The sequence below is a fragment of the Bactrocera dorsalis genome, chromosome 6 (genome assembly GCF_023373825.1).
Source record: "Bactrocera dorsalis isolate Fly_Bdor chromosome 6, ASM2337382v1, whole genome shotgun sequence".
Classification (NCBI taxonomy): Eukaryota; Metazoa; Arthropoda; class Insecta; order Diptera; family Tephritidae; genus Bactrocera; species Bactrocera dorsalis.
The window spans coordinates 17,143,495-17,164,331 of NC_064308.1; positions in this window are offsets into that span (position 1 = coordinate 17,143,495).

Consider the following 20,837-nt stretch of genomic DNA (forward strand, 5'->3'; position numbering starts at 1 on the left):
TGGAATCATCGGCCCATTTTTCTTCGAAAATGAAGAAGGAACCGCAACTATCAATGGTGAGCGATATCGCGCAATGTTAACTGAATTTTTCTTCAAGCAAATTGGTTTCAGCAGGACGGCGCTACGTGCCATACAGCAAACGCTACACTCAATCTTTTACGATCTATCTTCGAAATTTAAAATTTTATATGGCCCACCCGTTACCTACATTGCCGAAAGGCAGTTATTTTGACTGCTGTCAGGCAATAGAGGTATGTACTAAGCTCCCGTCTTTCTAGTCTTAAAGATCATTTGCGATCTAAGATGTCGTTTATTATTTCGATATCCAACGTGGGTGTAGCCAAGCATACCGCAAATTCACACATTTATACAATATACCCATACTCAACAATAAGTGACAGATATTTCGTGAGCAATAAAGAATCAAATCTTTTTAAGAAAATAAAACAATTCTTTATAGTATGAGCGATGAGATGTTTCACATATGTCAACATATGGTAAGAATGGCAATATGTCAACAGGTATTGTATATAAGTTGGCACCCCATACATTCAAAAAGTATCATATGATGCATTAATATCATATGATACAAAGTAATATAATATGACACCACTAAATCGCTGAGAGCGCGACACGTGTAGTGGCAATCTGTGGAAAGCGCAACGTCAGCGAAGTGCCAACCTGTGGGAAGCGCAGCGTCAGCAAACTCCGTACCCGTTGCAGCGGCAAGCATAGGTCTAGAGTTAAGTATAATTAATTGTAAAAGTTAGTTCTTTAGTGGAATTCAATATCCCAGAAAATATTTTTTTTATAAAAAACATTTAAGCGTTTTTTAACTGGCGCCCGAGCAGGGACCAGCGCGCGTAAGTAGTTATTGCCTGAAAATCAAATAGTAAGGCTACGCGAGTAGCGAACGGTAGTGACAGTGAATAAAAAAAGAAGAAAAAGCCTGAAAGTAAAACAGTAAGGCTACGCGAAAAGTGAAAAAAAAAATACTGTGTGCTGACAAGCGGCTAAAACGGACAACGTGGGATCCGAAAACGTCGAGGGACCCCAGTACCGGCAGGAAAAAGGACAACCCCGAAACGCACAATAACATCCTATGGAAAGCTGGAAACAACTAGTGTAAGCTCTTATCAAACATTTTAAGATTATTGTAAAGAATGTCGTACTATAAAGAACACGAAATTAAATTGTTCAATCCAAAAACAAAAAAAAAAATGGGGTCTTAAACTGAAAGAAATTCAATTTAAAGGAATTTAATCATTCTATACGAAAAGAGAGAGGAAAAACTCTTCTATTAGTGTAAGATTTTACAAAAAAAAACCACCCATCCTTCAAATCCTTCCACCCATCCTTCAAACCCTCCCACCCCTAACCCAACTCTAATAACGACAATAGTACGCAAACTACAAGTATAACTGACTTTACAGAACTCGACCATAGCGTGACACTGAACGCGAACAACATAAATGAGTTAGATAAGATTCCAGACATGGTGAAATGCCTTAGGGAATTTTCAGGACGACCAGGAGAATTTAACTCCTGGAGGAAGAGCGTAGATAGAATTTTTAAAGCCTATGAGGGAGCCAAGAATACCCCTAAATATTTTGCGATACTCCATACGATCAGGCACAAAATGATTGGCGATGCCGACACCGCATTAGAATCATACAATACTCCACTCGATTGGAGTCAAATCCGGAAATGCCTAATGATTCATTATTCGGATAAAAGGGACATAGGTACCCTCGAATACCAGATGACTACTCTGGTCCAACGCTATGACGACATTCCGACCTTCTACCAAAAAGTCTACCAACACCTTTTACTTATTTTAGACAAAATTTCATGTCTCGAAGTAAGCGACGAGTCCATACGGGCTATGACTAACTCATATAGGGACAAAGCTCTTGACCCATTTATCAGAGGACTAAATGACGATTTACTTCGTCTTCTCAGCATGAGAGAACCGACAACCTTGCCTCAAGCATTGCATTTATGTCAAAAACTTGACAACATGATGTACAGAATAAATCATGCGAACAATACACACAAACCTAATATTCAACCACCACCACAACCTCCCCGAAATAACAACTTTAATAATTAATATAATAATAGATTTTTTTGTCCCGAATTAACATATTCCCACTCCCCCAAACGAAGTTTCGACCAACATCCATTCGGTCGTCAATCAAACCGATATCCCCAACACTCTCCCAACTATATGCAAAATAACCAAGGATTCATGGTTCAACAATTACCCGAATAACCCCCATATTACCAGAGAAAATACCTCCTTTAATAACAGACCGAATTTACCACCTAAACCACCGACCCCAATGGAAGTAGACCAATCAATACGTTCAAGACAAATCAGTTATCAGAATAGGCCCAATACATTCCAGGACAATCGACCACCGAAACATCCGATTTCCGCACAACTGACTCACCCTCCAAGCAAAATACAACGAAATTTTTTTACTAACGCAGTAGAACCAGACCTCAACGGGATATACGACGACAATTCCTACGATAGCAATTACGACAATGCAGGAAAAAATGAGCCTGATACAGTAAAACCTGTCTATGTTGGACGCCTGCGGTTCATCACTTTTTGTCCAACTTAAGCGAGTGTCCATGTTATAAAGAAATGATTCTTTTCTTATTTTATTGACTTTATTTTAAAAAATAGTTTAAAAAACGTACATTGAATTCAATATATACAGTGGTGGTCATTTACTTAGCACACTCGTACTTTTAAGAAAAAATGTTCCATAAAATTCATTTCTTTACTAAAAACTTAAAAATTTTCACATATATTCATATTTCACAGATAGATTAACTTAAATAATAACATAAAGGACGATGTAATCAAAACCTACAAAAAAAAGTAAGAATAAATAATTACTACGTTGGACACATACTTAGCACATTTCAGGTTTACCTACAAAAACTTTGGCAATCCGCTCCGAACCAAATTTTACTTCAATATTTCGTTGGAAAACCCTTATTTTTGATCACTTCAGAACATCTTTTAGGCAAACTCTCCACCAAACGTCTACATTGTTCCACAGGTATATTCAACCATGCACTTTTGATGTTCTGCCACAATTCTTCTAAATTTTTTTGGGTTTTTTGCCCTCAAGCCTTCTCTCAACTTCACTCCACAAATTCTCAATTGGATCGAGATCAGGTGACTGAGCTGGCCACTGCAGAATGGGAACGCATTGCTCCTCCAAGAAATTTTTCACCAAACGCGAAGTATGTTTGGGGTCATTATCATGCATGAAGTGCCACCTTAGAGGCATATGGTCGTCGACAAATGGAATCATGTGTTCTGTTAACATGTTCTTGTAAACAAATTGATCCATTTTTGACGTTATCCTAACGATAGGTCCAACACCGTGCCAAGAAAAGGCCGCCCACACCATAATATTTCCTCCTCCATGTTTCACTGTTTTTTGTGTACACCTAGAATTGTGCTGCTGGTTACTGGGGCGCCAGACGTAACGTTTCCCGTCAGATCCAAATCTACAAAACTTAGATTCATCACTCCAGAGAACGTTCTTCCAAAAAGAAAGTGGTTTGTTGATTTGGGCTCGTGCGAATGAAAGGCGTGCCTCCAAGTTCTTCTTAGAAACAAACGGTTTCTTCTGTGAAATGCATCCACGCAGTCCGCTTTCATTCAAACGACGTCTGATCGTTTTAGATGAAACCTCTATTCCGTATACTGCATAAACTTGGGTTTTAATTTCTTTAGAGCTCTTGAATGGGTCGTTTTTTGAAATCCAACGAATTAGATTGTCTTCTTTGGAGGTGGTTTTGCGAGGCCTAGGAGCTCGCACTGCGGATTTAACTGTCCCAAATTCGTCAAAATGTTTAATTGCGTTATAAATGAGCTTCCTTGAACACCCAAGCGTTTTTGCAACCACAGTTTTTATATTAAATAATCTCTCACCAACAAAATTTTTTGTATTCGAAAATAAATTTTTCTTAAAACTTTAAAAAACTTCGACAGTCTAAGAAGTGTGCTAAATATGTGTCCACTCACAAAAGCTGCTGATCGTTAAATAATCCTTCTATTTACAATAGTAGCAAAACAAAGCGACGAAACTTTGCGGTATCTTACCTTGGCGCCTTGATCATGTCTAGACAAAGTGGCGCCTTTGAATTTTGTAACATTACGAAGAAAACACCGTTTGCATTTAGGTAGAGTGATGTGTGCTAAGTATATGACCACCACTGTAAGTGTGTAATAGAAAAACAAAAATTATCACATTTTAGAATACGGATATACAATATGTACAACTTATGTTTTAGAAAAATATGCATTGTTTTTGATCTATATTTTGTTTTTACATTTTGAATAATTCCTTGGTCGAGAGGTTGTATTTCTGCCGTTAGGTTTGGTGGCAAAAATTTTACAAACACATTTGAATATTCATTTATTAAACTGTGGCTTGTAGCGTTGTCAATGAACAAAATAATTTTTCTATTTTGCTTCTTCATTTGGTCATTGATAGAACTAAGCTAATACTGCAAAATTACACTTGTCATCCAAGCCTTTTTATTGTGAACCCATTGCACAATAAAATTTTGAGTGTCGATTTTATTTCGGTGAAATGCTCGCGGCTTCGCAGCGTTACCTATAACCAACGGCATTAACTTTTCTTCTGTACTGCTGCAGCAAAACAATACGCTCAGTCTTTCTTTTGCCAGTTTACCTCCTTTACAAACTGCGCCTTTTGCAACGAGACTTCGAGTAGGTAATTGACGATAAAACAATCCAGTTTCATTCGCATTAAACTGATTCTCAGGTAAATAATTTTTGAAAAGTAGGAAGTTTTTCTTTCCAAACTGAGGCAGCTTTAAGATCTACATTCGCTCCTTCACCACTTAAAGCTGTAAATTTAATGTTATATCTCAAGTGGAAAGATTATAACCACCCATTGCTTGCTTTAAAGTTCTCTATTTGTAACTCAGAAGCCAATAGCTTAGCCTTTTCTTGAATTATTGGGCCACTGATCGGAATATTCTTAGACCTGCATTTTTCAAAAAACGATTTCACTCCCTCATTTATTTTTTCAAAATCAGTAATACTTTTATAATACGTATATGTTCCTTTTTATTTTTAATATTAGCGATTGTCGATTTGGAAACTCCATATTTTTCTGCCAATTTCCTTATAGATAGGCTTTTATTAGCCGGTTCATTCAATATCTCACTTTTAATTTTCAGAGATAACTCCACTGGGTGTTTTCTTTTTGACATGATTGCAACAACAGATCAAATAAGCATAATTGTGTCAATAGCTAATCCATGAAATTTGATACATATCGTTTGAAAAATTTCATTGATGCCGAAATACAATTATGTACATTTGTGTGTAATATACATAGGTGTAGTACATAAGTAAATAGCATACAAATATGCATACATATTAAATGTATTATCCAAGATATAAAGGGATTTTAATGCTTTCTGTTTAAAAATTGAGACAAATTTTGTCCAACTTCCAAGATAGACAGTGTCCAAATTAAGCAGTGAATATATGGATATTTTGTACGATATTATTTTGGTACAGAACTTTTTGTCCAATTTGAGCGAGTGTCCAAGTTATAAGGGTGTCCAACTTTACAGGTTTTACTGTACTATTATTTTTTTAGATTAGCGCCGTCTTCGCTGCCTTATTACGAATTTAGAACAAGGCGCGGAGACACAATAGATTTTCTTATCGATACCGGATCCAATAAGAATTACATTCAATCCACTAGAATTAGGAATCCAATTCTAAACGAAAAGCCCTTTACGGTAAAATCAGTTGCCATACCTTCGTCGACATTTTCGGACCAACAGTAGGGAAAATGAAATTTTTTCTTTTACCAACTCTAGGGTCGTTCCACGGCATAATAGGCAACGACACACTTAAAGAATTAAAAGCAATTATTCATAAAAAAAGTTTCGAATGGTCGTAGATTATCGTAAACTAAATTCAGTTACGATTCCCGATAAATATCCTATACCAGAAATTAACGAAGTCCTTGCAAATCTGGGAAACAATGAACTATTTACTGTTATTGACTTAAAAAGTGGGTTCCCTCAAATCCCACTTCGTGAGTCAGACATTGAAAAAACAGCATTTTCCGTAAACAACGGAAAATATGAATTCCTCCGTTTACCTTTCGGTTTAAAAAATGCTCCGGCCACATTCCAAAGAGCACTAGACGATATCCTTCGTCAACATATAGGAGTAAGATGCTATGTTTACATCGATGATGTAATATTATTTGGCAAAAACGAAGAAGAACATTTTAAGAACATATATATATGAAAATCCAATTAGATAAATGTACATTTGCTAAAGAAGAGGTAGAATTTTTAGGATATGTAATCAGTTCAAATGGGTTAAAAACCTACCCTGAAAAAGTAGAAGCAGTAGCTAAATTTCCAGTTCCACAAACTCTCAAAGAATTAAGATCCTTCCTAGGTACGTCAGGTTATTACCGACGATTTATCCAGGATTTTGCAAAAGTAGCTAAACCATTAACAGCACTGTTAAGAGGAGAAGCCGGTCATGTCTCCAAATGGAACTCGAAAAAGATAGAAATACAATTAGACAACGAGGCTTTAAAAGCATTTAATAACATAAAAAATACTTTAGTATCCAAGGATATAGTTTTAGCGCATCCAAATTTCGATAAAGATTTTGAACTAACAACTGATGCCTCAGATTTCGCATTAGGTGCCGTCCTATCGCAAGACGGTAGACCAATTACTTTCATATCAAGAACTCTAAGTAAAGCCGAAGAACATTATGCCACCAATGAGAAGGAAATGGTTGGTATAATATGGTCACTTAATTCACTTAGAAATCACCTCTACGGTTTAAAAAAAGTTAAAATTATCACCGATTATCAACCTCTTACCTATGCCTTAAGCCATAAGAATACTACATAGGCTGCTATATATATTTGTGGACTAGGCAACACTAAGTGTTGCCAGGTGCAATCTGACATTTCCATTGGAAAGTTTGACATTTTTTAGCATAACATCACTCAGAACGTTTTGTCATTTAATCGTGAATTGTTTTATTTACAGGGAATTAAAAAATTAATTTCGGCCAAAAAATGGAATTAACTCGTGAACATTTTCGTGCGATAATTTTTCACAACTTTCGACGTAGATTATCACGGCAAGAGTGCATTGATGAACTAAAATCTTTGTATGGCTATAAGGCACCATCCTATAGCTCTGTGAAAAACTGTTACAACGAATTCAATCGTGGCCGACGCTCGCTCAAAGACGAATTCCGTGAAGGTCGTCCAAAAACAGCCGTTGTGCCAGAAACCTCGATGCCGTACGTGAACTGATAATGCAAGACCGTCATGTAACATACCTTCAGATAGAGGCATGCCTATGCATTTCTCCCACCAGCATACATTCGATATTGCATGAACACCTGGCCGTAAAAAAGGTTTGTTTTCGTTGGATCCCGCACAATTTGACAATTGCTCAAAAAAAGGCTCGTGTGGATTGGTGTAAAGAAATGCTGAAAAAATTCGATCGCGGTGCTTCAAAAGACGTTTATAAGATCGTCACAGGTGACGAATCATGGATCTATGCGTATGAGCCCGAAACAAAACAGCAATCGACCGTGTGGGTCTTCCAAGACGAGCCAAATCCAACGAAAAAAAAAACATTTTCGTTGATAAATATGCCTATATTTATTATTAGGCCAGAAATATATATAGCAGCCCTCGTAATAGTAAAATGAAGCGATGGAAAGCCATTTTAGAAGAATATAATTACAAACTAACTTACAAACCTGGTAAAAGCAATGTATGTAGTTGCAGACTTTCAAGGATACCAATAAAAATAAATTCACTCACACCTACGATACATAGCGATGAGAGCTCAAGTCATAATTTTATCCCTTGTACAGAAGTTCCAATCAATGTTTTCAAAAATCAAATTTTTTTCAAGATTGACGAAATATCTTCATATCAATTTAAAATAATTTTTCCAACAGTGCATAGACATATAATTACAGAACCAGAGTACAACGAACAGTTATTCATTTCTTACATGAAACGATACCTTAACCCATCCGTTATAAATGGAATTATAACAGAAGAAGGGATAATGGGTATGATGCAAAATATCTATCCTATTCATTTTAGTAACATTAAAAGCCTATATACCCAAAAATTAGTTGAAGATATTAATAGCGAACAAGAACAGGAGAACGTCATATTAAAAGAACATCTAAGAGCACATGGGAATGCCAGTGAAAATAAAACACAAATTCTCGAATCAAAATATTTTCCCTGTATCTATATATATAAAATTAAGTGGCAAAACTTCCTGTTCGCATACTCCTCCTAGACGGCTTGCCCGATTTCAATGAAATTTTCAGGGGTGATTGGGGTACGTTTGGAGGGTGCACATAAGAAATTTAATGGGTGTATCATTGCACGTTTTGCAAAAAAAAAAAATGATACATCCCGCCTATACAAATTCTCCTGAAATAATGTTTTGCCTATAGATTGGCAGTCCTGTCAAATGCCTTTTACTAATAAACAGAAACAACTGGCAGATGTTTACAATTAATAAAAAAAAACACTGACATCGCATGTTGATCGTTTTTTCCTGAATTGATTCGATTGTTCAAAATCGCATTGGACCGCATGCCGTCTGATAACCATCGAATCGTCATCAGAGCAGACAAAATGCCAATGGGGCAGCATGCCAGACGATTCAACACACCAACAATCGATGAGTTGGTAATCGTCATTGTTGGCGAACAGTTTGAATCGCGAGATATTGTACTGCACCGTAGAAACGAACAACTTCAGCGTGTTTCCGAGCTACAACGTAGTTATAATGCATTACAGTATCCGATATTATTCTGGAGAGGTGATGACGGCTATCACATCAATATGCGATTGATAAATCGAAGAAATGTTACTTACGATTCAATATTTTGTGTATTGTTCATTTATAGCCAAAGAAACACCAAAAAAACTCAGTGCAAGAAGACAACTGCATCCTGAAATGTCGCAAGCTTTTCCATCAGTATTTAGTTGATATGTATGCGAAGATCGAGACCGAACGTGTCCACTTGATTCGATTCAACCAAGCGAAATTGCGTTCTGAAGAGTACATCCATTTGAGAGATGCCGTGATGAATGATGCAAATGTGAATAGCATTGGACGTCTGACAATATTGCCAGACACATACATCGGCAGTCCGCGCCATATGCACGAGTATACGCAAGATCCGATGTCGTATGTGCGCCATTACGGCAGTCCGGATCTGTTCATAACGTTCACGTGCAATCCCAAGTGGAATGACATCAAATGTCATTTGTTCCCCGGTCAATCAACAACTGATCGTCACGACTTAACAGCACGTGTATTCAGGAAAAAGCAAAAAGCAATGATGGATTTAATTGTGAAACTTCGTGTTTTTGGAGAAGTTCGATGCTGGATGTACTTGATCAAATGGCAGAAAAGAGGATTACCGCATGCACACATCTTGATTTGGTTAGTTCGAAAAAATACGACCAGATCAGATTGATAAAGTCATCTCAGCGGAAATTCCAGATGAAGCAATCGACCCACAATTGTTCAACGTTGTAACAAAAAACATGATCCACGGCCCTTGCGGCGCTCTTAATCCAACGTCACCATGCATGATTGACAATAAGTGTTCAAAGCGCTATCCTAGAGCTTTAGTTGATGATACAATCACTGGAAATGACGGATATCCATTATATCGGCGTCGATCTGCTGAAGATGGCGGTAATTCAACGGTCATAAAAGTTCGGAATCAAGACGTTGTAGAATATTGCAACTCTGTCAAATCGATCAAATACATCTGCAAATACGTAAATAAAGGCAGTGATATAGCAGTTTTCGGAGTGGTTATCAGAGAATAGATGAAATTCAGCAATACCAAATGGGCCGTTATATAAGCAGCAATGAAGCGGTATGGCGCATTTTATCGTTCCCAATACACGACCGGCATCCCGTTGTTCTTCATTTGGCAGTTCATCTCGAAAATGGTCAACGCGTTTATTTCACTGCAGACAATGTACAACAGAGCGCAGCCCGACCACCGGGGACAACACTAACTACCTTTTTCGAGTTGTGTGAAAACGATGAATTTGCAAGAACATCGCTATATTCCGAAATACCACAATATTTCACTTGGAATCCATCATCGAAAACATTTCAACGACGAAAGCAAGGGGAGCGTGTTGACGGTTATCCAAACGTCCGTAAAACCGATGCCATAGGACGCATTTACACCATCCATCCGAACAACGCCGAATGTTTCTATTTGCGTCTACTATTAGTCAACGTGCGCGGACCAAGATCATTTGATGATTTGAAAACTGTTAACGGTCAGTTGTGTGCGACGTATCGTGAAGCATGTCAGCGATTGCATTTGTTAGAAGATGATATGCATTGGGACACCGCACTTCATGACGCATCACTCACATCTCATCCAAAACAAATACGCGTACTATTCGCCATAATAATATCTACATGCCTTCCGTCAAATCCGCAAGAACTGTGGAATAAGTACAAAGCCTGCATGACCGAGGACTCATTAATTATGGCGCGTAATCGAGCAGACTTGCTATATACATACATTACAAATGTATAATGATGCTTTGATATTGGTTGAAGATCTGTGCCTTACAATTGCGAATAAGGCATTAGCGCAACTTGGCATAACTGCGCCCAATCGTTCAGTGATGGATTTGCTTGACCATGAGCTTCAACGTGAACAACAATACGATTGCAATGAATTGCGTACTTTCATACAAGCTATCATTACCAAATTGAATATTCAGCAGAAAAATGCTTATGATAAGATTACACGAGCGGTTGACAATAACGCCGGTGGATTCTACTTTCCGGATGCGCCCGGTGGTACAGGGAAAACGTTTCTGATCTCTTTGATTCTTCCAACTATACGGTCACAGCAGAAAATTGCGCAAAACAGCACATTCTGCATTGAAATTACCGTTGAACATCCAAGTCGTTGAAACACCAACGTGCAACATATCGAGGAATTCAGCAATGGCAAAAGTTTTGCGAGGAGCTGGAATAGTTCTATGGGATGAGTGCCCAATGGCTAACAAAAAGTCATTACAAGCATTCAATAGAACAATGCAAGATTTACGACAAAAGCAACAACTTTTTGGTGGAGCATTAGTCTTATTATCCGGCGATTTTCGGCAAACTTTGCCAGTCATTCCTCGATCAACTCCTGCCGACGAAATAAACGCATGTTTAAAATCGTCAGTTTTGTGGAGACATGTTCAAAGGCTGACTCTTGCCATCAACATGCGAGTCCAATTGCAAAATGATCGATCCGTAGCGGCGTTTTCGAAGCAGTTGTTGGACATTGGCGAAGGCAAAATACCAATCGATGATACCAATTTGATCACATTGCCGAACAACTTAGGTACACTTTTACAATCGAAAGAAGAATTGATTGAAAGTGTATTTCCGAATATTGTTGTACACGTCAACGAAATCAATTTTGCCATTCAAGAAAAACTGCCAGGAGAAGCTACAACATATACATCGATTGATTAGCGTTTTGAATCAAGATGAAGTAGTCAATTATCCAACTGAATTCTTTGGATCCCCCGGTCTGCCACCGCATCGTTTGGTCCTGAAAGTCGGTTCACCCATTATACTTCTACGAAATCTGAAGCCACCGACTTTGTGTAATGGCACAAGACTTTCAGTCAAAAAAATGTGCCAAATTTGGTTGAAGCAACAATACTAAATGGCAAGGAGCAGGTGAAGTTGTACTCTTACCACGCATTCCCATGATTCCAACGGACATGCGGTTGAATTTAGCGCTTGCAGTTCCCAGTACGTCTTGCCTTTGCCATGAATATCAACAAATCGCAAGGGCAAACGTTTCAAGTGTGCGATGTCAATTTGGAAGAACCGTGCTTCTCCCACGGCCAATTGTTCGTCGCATGCTCGAGAGTAGGAACACCAAGGTGCTTATTCATTTACGCGCCAGGTGGACAAACCAAAAATGTTGTATACCAATATGTTTTATAAATGTTTTATAAATAAGTAACAGTTTTACAACAATAAATAACACACAAAGTAAAAACCCTTAAGAGTTTTAATCGATTTAGGTGTAGCGAAGTGCACAGGGTAACAGTTAGTGTTAAACAAAATAAAACGAATAATAGCCAACTGCACCGTTTGTAAAGAAAATAAGTACGAGAGACATCCCAATCAACCGAAAATTGCAGAAACTCCATTACCAACATATCCAGGACACACAGTTCATATCGATATAAAATAGTAATGACAGCTTTAGACAAATTTACAAAATACGCAGTAACAAAAAGCCTAAATAGCAGAGCAATAGAAGACGCCAGGAAACCTTTAAGAGATATTATATTTTCTTCGGTGTACCAAAATTAATAGTTATCGACAATGAGCCATCTTAAAATTCAGCCTCTTTAAAATTCATGATGAAAGACGAGTTAGGAATAAAAGTTTACACTACTCCTCCATACAAAAGCCAAACTATCGGACAAGTGGAAAGGTTCCACTCTACATTAATTGAAATAATGCGCTGCATAAAAGAAAACGGTGGACACAGAAATTTTGAAGAACTTTTAGAAAGAACAGTATCCGAGTATAATCATAGAACTAGACAAAGCAACTTAGAAAAACTAGCTGAGAAACAAAGGAAGGATGTCGAATACCATAACAAAAATAAGAAGAAAATAAAATCATATCTACCAGGACAAATAATATTTGTTAAGAAAAATAGGAGATTAGGAACTAAGCTAAGTAAACTCTACAGTAAGGAAAAAGTTAAGGAAGATAGAAATAGTTCCGTGTTAACAGAAAAAGGACAAATAATTCACAAAGGTAGAATACGTAACTAAATATGTACTGACATTTTTTTCCCAGAATATTACTACCGCTATGCCTGGCGGAAGTACAAATCCTCGACTACTCAAACTCCCAACTAATAACAATAGAAAAGGGAGCGGCTAGACTACAAACAGGAACATTTAGGATAATACATGAAATTGACATAGAACAAGTAAGGAAGGGTGTCACCGAACATTTTATACTCTCGCATGATAAAGTGATAATCGAAATTTCATTATCCGTCATTTACATACATATTTTTTTATTTTGCTGTAAAATTAATTAGAATTAGGTTAGGTTAGGCACTGAGTTCTTCGTGTTCGATATCAGGGCCCTTGAAGTTGTGAAGTTATAGTCCGATCACGACAATTTTTCCACAAGGGATACCTCAGCTCAAATACCGTATTTGTGTAAAGTTTTATTCCGCTATCATCATTGGTTCGTAATGTATATGCAGGGTAGGCCATTTAAAGTTGACCCATCTGGCAACGCTGTAACTTTTAACAGCGCTGACAAATCGGCTAATGTCATACCGCGTTAGAAGCGTCATTCGAAGACAATTTATACCATGGAACAGTACACTCCAAAAGAACGCGCTGAAATTGTTCAGCTTTATATTCAAAATAACTTTTCAATTGTGTTAACTCAACGTGCGTTTCGCAAAAAAAATAAAGTGAAAAGTGCTCCAGTTAAGAACACAATTAAGTCTTTATACGCAAAATTTGTGAACACCGGTAATCTCAGTAATGCCAGTCATGCATCCAGACAACGCACAAGACGTTCTGATGAAAATATCGAAGCTGTACGAGCCAGTATTGAGGAGACTCCATCGACATCGAGTTATCGCCGCTCTCAGGAATTAGACATCTCTCGCACCACTATCCGACGCATAATTCATAAAGATTTGAAGATGTTTCCATATAAAATTCAAATGGCACAAAAACTAAACCCAGCTGATTATCCGCGACGCCTTAATTTTGGCAAATGGGCCATCGAAATGGCTGAAAACGAAAATGGTGATGTTGACTGGCCACCGAGATCACCAGATTTGACGCCACCAGACTTTTATTTGTGGGGTTATTTGAAATCCAAGGTATACGCTAATAAGCCAAAGACCTTAGCTCAACTGAAAGCCAACATTCGACGTGAAACAGCCGCCATATCATCCGAAACATTGGCCAAAGTCATGGAAAATGTCGAAAAAAGAGTGCATTTAGCTGTCAAAGCTAAAGGTGCCCATTTACGCGATCTAATTTTTAAATATTAGCTGAAACAAATCCCCTTGGACCAAAATAAATTATTTTTGAAATGAACAAAAAACATTGTTTTCTTTTGTTCTTTTTTTTTAGAAACAACTTTAAATGGCCTACCCTGTATTATACGGAGAAGACATATAGAGAAGCTTTATATTGGAAGAAGGCGTGGTTGTGAACCGATTTTACCCATATTTCGTACATGTCATCAGGGTGCTAAGAAAATATTATATACCGGTCGAATAGCTCCTGAGATATGGTTTTTGGTCCATAAGTGGGCGACGCCACGCCCATTTTAAATTTTTAAAAAAGCCTGGGTGAAGCTTCCTTCTGCCATTTCTTCCGTAAAATTTAATGTTTCTGACGTTTTTTGTTAGTCGGTTAACGCACTTTTAGTGATTTTCAACATAACCTTTGTATGGGAGGTGGGCGTGGTTATTTTCCGATTTCTTCCATTTTTGAACTGTATATGGAAATACCTGAAGGAAACGACTCTATAGAGTTTGGTTGACATATATAGTAGTTTCCGAGATATGTACAAAAAACTTAGTAGGGGGCGGACCACTGCCACTTTTCCAAAAAAATTACGTCCAAATATACCACTCCCTAATGCGATTCTTTGTGCCAAATTTCACTTTAATATCTTTATTTATGTCTTAGTTATGACACTTTATAGGTTTTCGGTTTTCGCCATTTTGTGGGCGTGGAAGTGGGCCGATTTTGCCCATCTTCGAACTTAACCTTCTTATGGAGCCAAGAAATACGTGTACCAATTTTTACTCAAGTTACAGTTTGCACGGACGGACAGACAGACGGACGGACGGATAGACAGACATCCGGATTTCACCTCTACTCGTCACCCTGATCACTTTGGTATATATAACCCTATATCTGACTCTTTTAGTTTTAGGACTTACAAACAACCGTTATGTGAACAAAACTATAATACTCTCTTTAGTAACTTTGTTGCGAGAGTATAAAAATATACGGACACACTAGGCCACATAGAAGCGACTATTAAAACTGAAACTATCCGCAAAAAACTTCTTTCTTCTTATCCTACTTAATAACACAGATAAGAGCCCAACCTAACAATCTAAAAGTAGAGCAAAAAATTAAAAGATCAATAAATTTCCTAGGTAGCGCATGGAAATGAATTGCAGGAAGTCCAGACCATGAAGACTACGAAATAATTTCAAGTAAGAAAAATAATGTTTTACAAAGAAACAATAATCAGGTATTAATTAACAAACTTACAATAGGCAAAATTAGCGAGATAACAAATATTACAAATAATATAATTAAAACCATGCAAAATGAAAAGAGTTTAGAAATTGAAGCATTTTTACAGCTAAAATACAAATTAGAAATAATTAAGGAAGAAATTTCAAATATTGCATACGCAATATATTGGGCAAAAGCCAACATAATAAATTCTTTTATCTTATCAAATGAAGAAATAAATATTGTGAAAGAAGTAATAGACAATGACTATATTCCATATGTTAATTTGGATGAAGCACTCGAATTTTCCGAAATAAAAATTGCAACTAATGGCAAAATTATAATTTATATTGTTAGCCTCCCAACCGTAGATAACCAAAATTGTAAAACATTAGATATTAGAGCAGTAAAAAATAATGGGAGAATCAATGAATTCAATTTCAATACAATTTTAAACTGTGAAAAGGGAATCTATGGAATAGAAAATTATTGTAAAAAATACAATTCCCTACAAATATGCTTAAGCAATAATGTAATAGATTTATGTAATGATACTTGTATAAATAATCTTTTAAAAAGTCGTTTGCCAAACTGCACGGAGGTCAACAACCAACATATTCCAACCATAGAGGAAATGGGACCAGGAATAATATTTCTAAATACAATACAACGGAGAAATTTCAATAAATAACGAACCTACGTTTTTAAGCGGGACCTTCATCATTTTGTATACCAACGAAACAATTGTTATCAATGGAAAAAAGTTCTATAACGAAGAAAGAGCAGCAAGTAAACCACTACCAGCCATCCTTCAACCGTCATCCGCACCACTCAATATAGAAGAATTCCTCTCGCTGGATATGCTGAAACAGCTTAACTTCAACTATACAAAAGCAGTAAGTCTGTTAGAAGCAGCAAACAGAGTAAAAAACGGAACCAGCATCACGCTAATCATCCTTTTAATATTCATCGCCCTACTTTTCGGGAAGAAACTTCTGATCAAACAAAAAGAAGATAAACCCAACAAACTCTCACAACCGGCAATAGAAGGACTCAACCAAATTTTCAATATACCAAAAGATTCAAACGAGGACGTTTGAATTTCAAGGGGGGACTAGTTAGCACCCCATACATTCAAAAAGTAGCATATGATCATGTGATGCATTAATATCATATCGTATACAAAGTAATAAAGGGTGATTTTTTAAGAGCTTGATAACTTTTTTTTTAATCTTATCGGTTCTTTATTTGAAACGTTAGATTGGTTCATGACATTTACTTTTTGAAGTAATATAATATAATATGACACCACTAAATCGCTGAGAGCGCGACACGTGTAGTGGCAACCTGTGGGAAGTGCAACGTCAGCGAAGTGCCAACCTGTGGGAAGCGCAGCGTCAGCTAACTCCGTACCCGTTGCAGCGGCAAACATAGGTCTAGAGTTAAGTATAATTAATTGTAAAAGTTAGTTCTTTAGTGGAATTCAATAAAGGAGCATAGCTCCCAGAAAATATTTTTTTAATAAAAATAACAAAACCTTTTTTAACTTATATACAAACCAGAGAACGTGTATTATAGAGAAGGTTCATGGTGTGCCGATTGTCGAAACGTTCCTCTTTTTGGAGAGGCACTCGTTTCTATTAGAGGATTAAGCAACGCTAATGCGCATTGAAATTTGATGGTGACAGACAGCAGGCTTGTGCATTTAGACAGCTGATAGTTAAATTTATTTATGATTAAAAAAAGTGAAATAATAATGAATAAGGAAAATTATTAATAGAAATTTTGGTAATTTTGGAAAATCAATATAAATTTAACGAAAAAAATTCGTTTATTATTATCTACGTTAAAAGATAATATAGTGAAATTAATAGCAATAATTGATTGTAATGCGGAAAAAGTGTGCAAAAAAGTTAAGAATACTGGGAAAATGGATAGCAACAGTGCAACATCTGTCAAAAAATAGCAAAACTTGGCCATTTTTGAGCAGTGTTACCTACTCAAATTTGGTAAATTCAACCAAATGCACGAAATTCTTATGCATTACAAACTTGCATTAACATGGGTCAAATTCGCAAATAAATGTAAATTAAGCCCGCTAATGCATATTAGCCCTGTCGTCTGACAGGGCTATTAAGCGAGTGGTACTTAAAACAATAATTTCTATGTATTTCAAAAAACAAACCGTGAGATGCAGCAAGATTTAGGCGGTTAAGAGGGATGATTTTAATTTAAGTGGAGTACTACTTAGCCGGGATTGACTGAACACATAAATCAGAAGTGTTTATGCGACATCCAATCGTGCGATATTTCATCCTCGCAACACTCATCCCACAACGCAACATTCATCCCGCAACACGACATTCATCATACACAACATACAGCATCACACCACGCAACCCCACGCACCGAACACCACCATACCACAACATACATCGTTCTCACAACCCAACTGAGTAAAAAAGGATTGGCCAGATCGGGGCGGCCCCCAGTCGATTTTTACCAGAGATAATGAGATGTCCAACTCTTCTCTCACTAGAAGTGTGAGAACAACTGTTAAACGTCAAAACCACCTAAAGTTTGACAGTTGACTGGATTGAGGAGGTTTTGACGTTTAGCAATTGGAAACGAGCGATGACCAGATTGAAATCCCGCCAAATTATTATTCGAATGGAGACGTTTTTCATTTTTTTGTCTCCATTTCTAACGGCCATTAGTTCGAAGAATAGGGAAAGCGCAACAGCACGTAAATTGAAAGATGTGAGTATATTTTAACTTTTATTAAATAAACTTGCATTTATTTAATACTTTTTTTATTTATTTTGCAGATAAAATGCCGAAAACAACCAGCAGTTGGAGGAAGTGTATTGTTGGCTGCAACGAGGGAGGAATAACATTTGGATTTCCAAACAGTGGAACGGACCTCGAACGGTGAGTGAAAAACATTAAATAGTGCAAAAAGTGTTTGTGTTTGTTAAATATTTGTGAAAATGAGAATGTGCAATGAAAATAGTAATTTTGGATAATTAAATCGAATTTCCGTGTGTTTTTAAATGTGATGTGCTGAACAAGTAGAGCGCGACAGACTGCAAGCAACATCTGTCAAATATTAAAGTACACACGTTCTTATGGACACAGTTATGTAGTCGTGCAGCTGCCTCAATAACTGTGTCCTTAAGAACATGTGTATTTTAATATTTGACAAATGTCGCTTGCAGTCTGTCGCGCTCTACTTGTTCAGAGCGTAACTGTCAATTTATTGCCATTGCCGTTAATTAATTAAATAATTTATTTTAATGTAACAATTTATAATTGAATATTTATGATAGTTATAAAAAGTCGTACTTTAAATATTCATTAAATATACACTTTTTGCACTATTATTATTATTATTACATATATTTTATAATTAAATTTTTACCTTTGTATTCTATTTTGTTTCTTTTAATAGGCGTAAATGTTGGCTCAACCGTTTAGGTGTTTCCGATGAAACACCTAAAAATATTTTTGCTTGTGAGCGGCATTTTTCGGCAAAAATGCGCCTTGAAAAACGATTGCGTTCGGGGGCCGTTCCCGATATAAATTTAAAAGTTGAGCCTACATTTCACGTCCCAAATTCGAAATTAAAAAATACAATTTTATTGGGTCTAGAAGATTTTGCTCCCCAAGTTGAAGAAGCTGTCTTAAATGCACAAAATGCATCGAGGCAGCTTTTTCCAAGTATTCAAAATGAAATTGAAGATGGAATTTTAGAGCCTCTTCCATTTTTTGAGGAGGATGTATCTTTTAATATTGATAAGGCCGCGCAAACAGGTAGGGGTCTGACCGCAGGAACAGAAAGGAAGAAGATATTGAGGGAAGAGAATAGGGTTTTGAAAATAAAGTTAGATGAAAAAAAGCAGGAAAATAGAAGTTTAAAGGCCCAGTTAGTTGAAATGGCCGCAGAATTAGAAAGATGTAGGGAACAGCTAAGGAATAGCTCTTTGAGGGAACAGTCAGACCCTCTTTCTTTAGTTTGTAGCAAAGTTCCTCCTCAGTTAGGTACTTGCATTAGGAGTAGTTTTATTAATAGTAATCGCCGTACCCATGGTCGGCGATATGACAATTTTTTGAAAACGATAGCTTTGGGTGTATTTTTTCTATCGCCAGTTGCTTATTGGCATTTAAAGCACCTATTAGATTTTCCATCCGAAAGTACTTTGGAAAACTTTGTTACAGACTGGCCCCGTCTCCCAGGTTGCACCCAAAGTAGCATAAAATCTTTAGAGATTAGGAGTAGGGGATTCACTTTCGAACAAAAGTTCGTGTCGGTTTCATGTGATGAGATGTCACTGAAATGTCATTTGCAGTATGATAGGAAATTGGATAGGGTGATAGGTATTGAGGATTATGGCGATGAAAATCGCACTTCTAGATTAGCAACTACTGCAATGACTATAATGGTGCAAGGTATAGGTGGAGAGCCTTGGTCCCACCCATTGGCTTATTTTTTCGTTAAAGGTTCCTGCAAAGGGGATGTCCTCAAGAAATACATTCTTGAAGCCATTACCCAACTGCAAAATATAGGACTAATTCCTTGCCATTTTGTTTGCGACCAGGGCCCTATTCCACAAAACAACTTATCAACTTTTCACTTTGTACTTTGCAAATTTTTCGTCAATTTGCAAAGCTTTCTGTTCCACAGAACTATCAAATTTGATAAACGATAAGTTGAAATTGATAAGTGTAATTTGCAAAGTCTTTGCAATTTTTATGTTCTCTGTGTAATTTCTGTTCCTCGTACGTTCTCTTGTGCAAAGTGCAAAGCTTATATTGAAAAGTGTAATTCGCAAAGACTTTGCATATAATTATGCTGTTCCGTTCCACAAAAACTGTAAACTCTATTTTTGCAAAGCAAAATTTGATAAGTTTGTCAAAAATTTGCAAGGTAAATGATCGATTTGCAAATTCGTATTATCATAACTAGTCAAGCTTTCAAAATGTTAAGACATGAGTTTTTGTTCGACAATAGTAAAGACGCGGTTAAAGCTAGAAATTATAGAGACCGAATTAATTTTTCGGGACTACAAAATTTCAATTTTAAAGAGTGCTTCCGTTTAAATCCAATCGAGGTAGATTTTCTTTTAAATAATGTTGGACAAAAATTAGAGCACAATATACAGCGCAGTCATACTTTGTCGGCTGAAAATCAACTGCTACTGTGCCTGCATTGGCTCGGAAATGGTTGCCAGTACCATGGAGTTGCAGCTTTGCATGGTGTTGCAAAATCCACAGTTTGCAGAACCATCCATAGAGTTGTCGACATTATAATAGACGTTTTATTTCAAAAAACAGTGCGATGGCCCGATGATGTCAGTGGTATTGCCGAAAAGTTTTTTCTGATGGGTGGATTCCCTTCTGTGTGTGGTTGCGTTGATG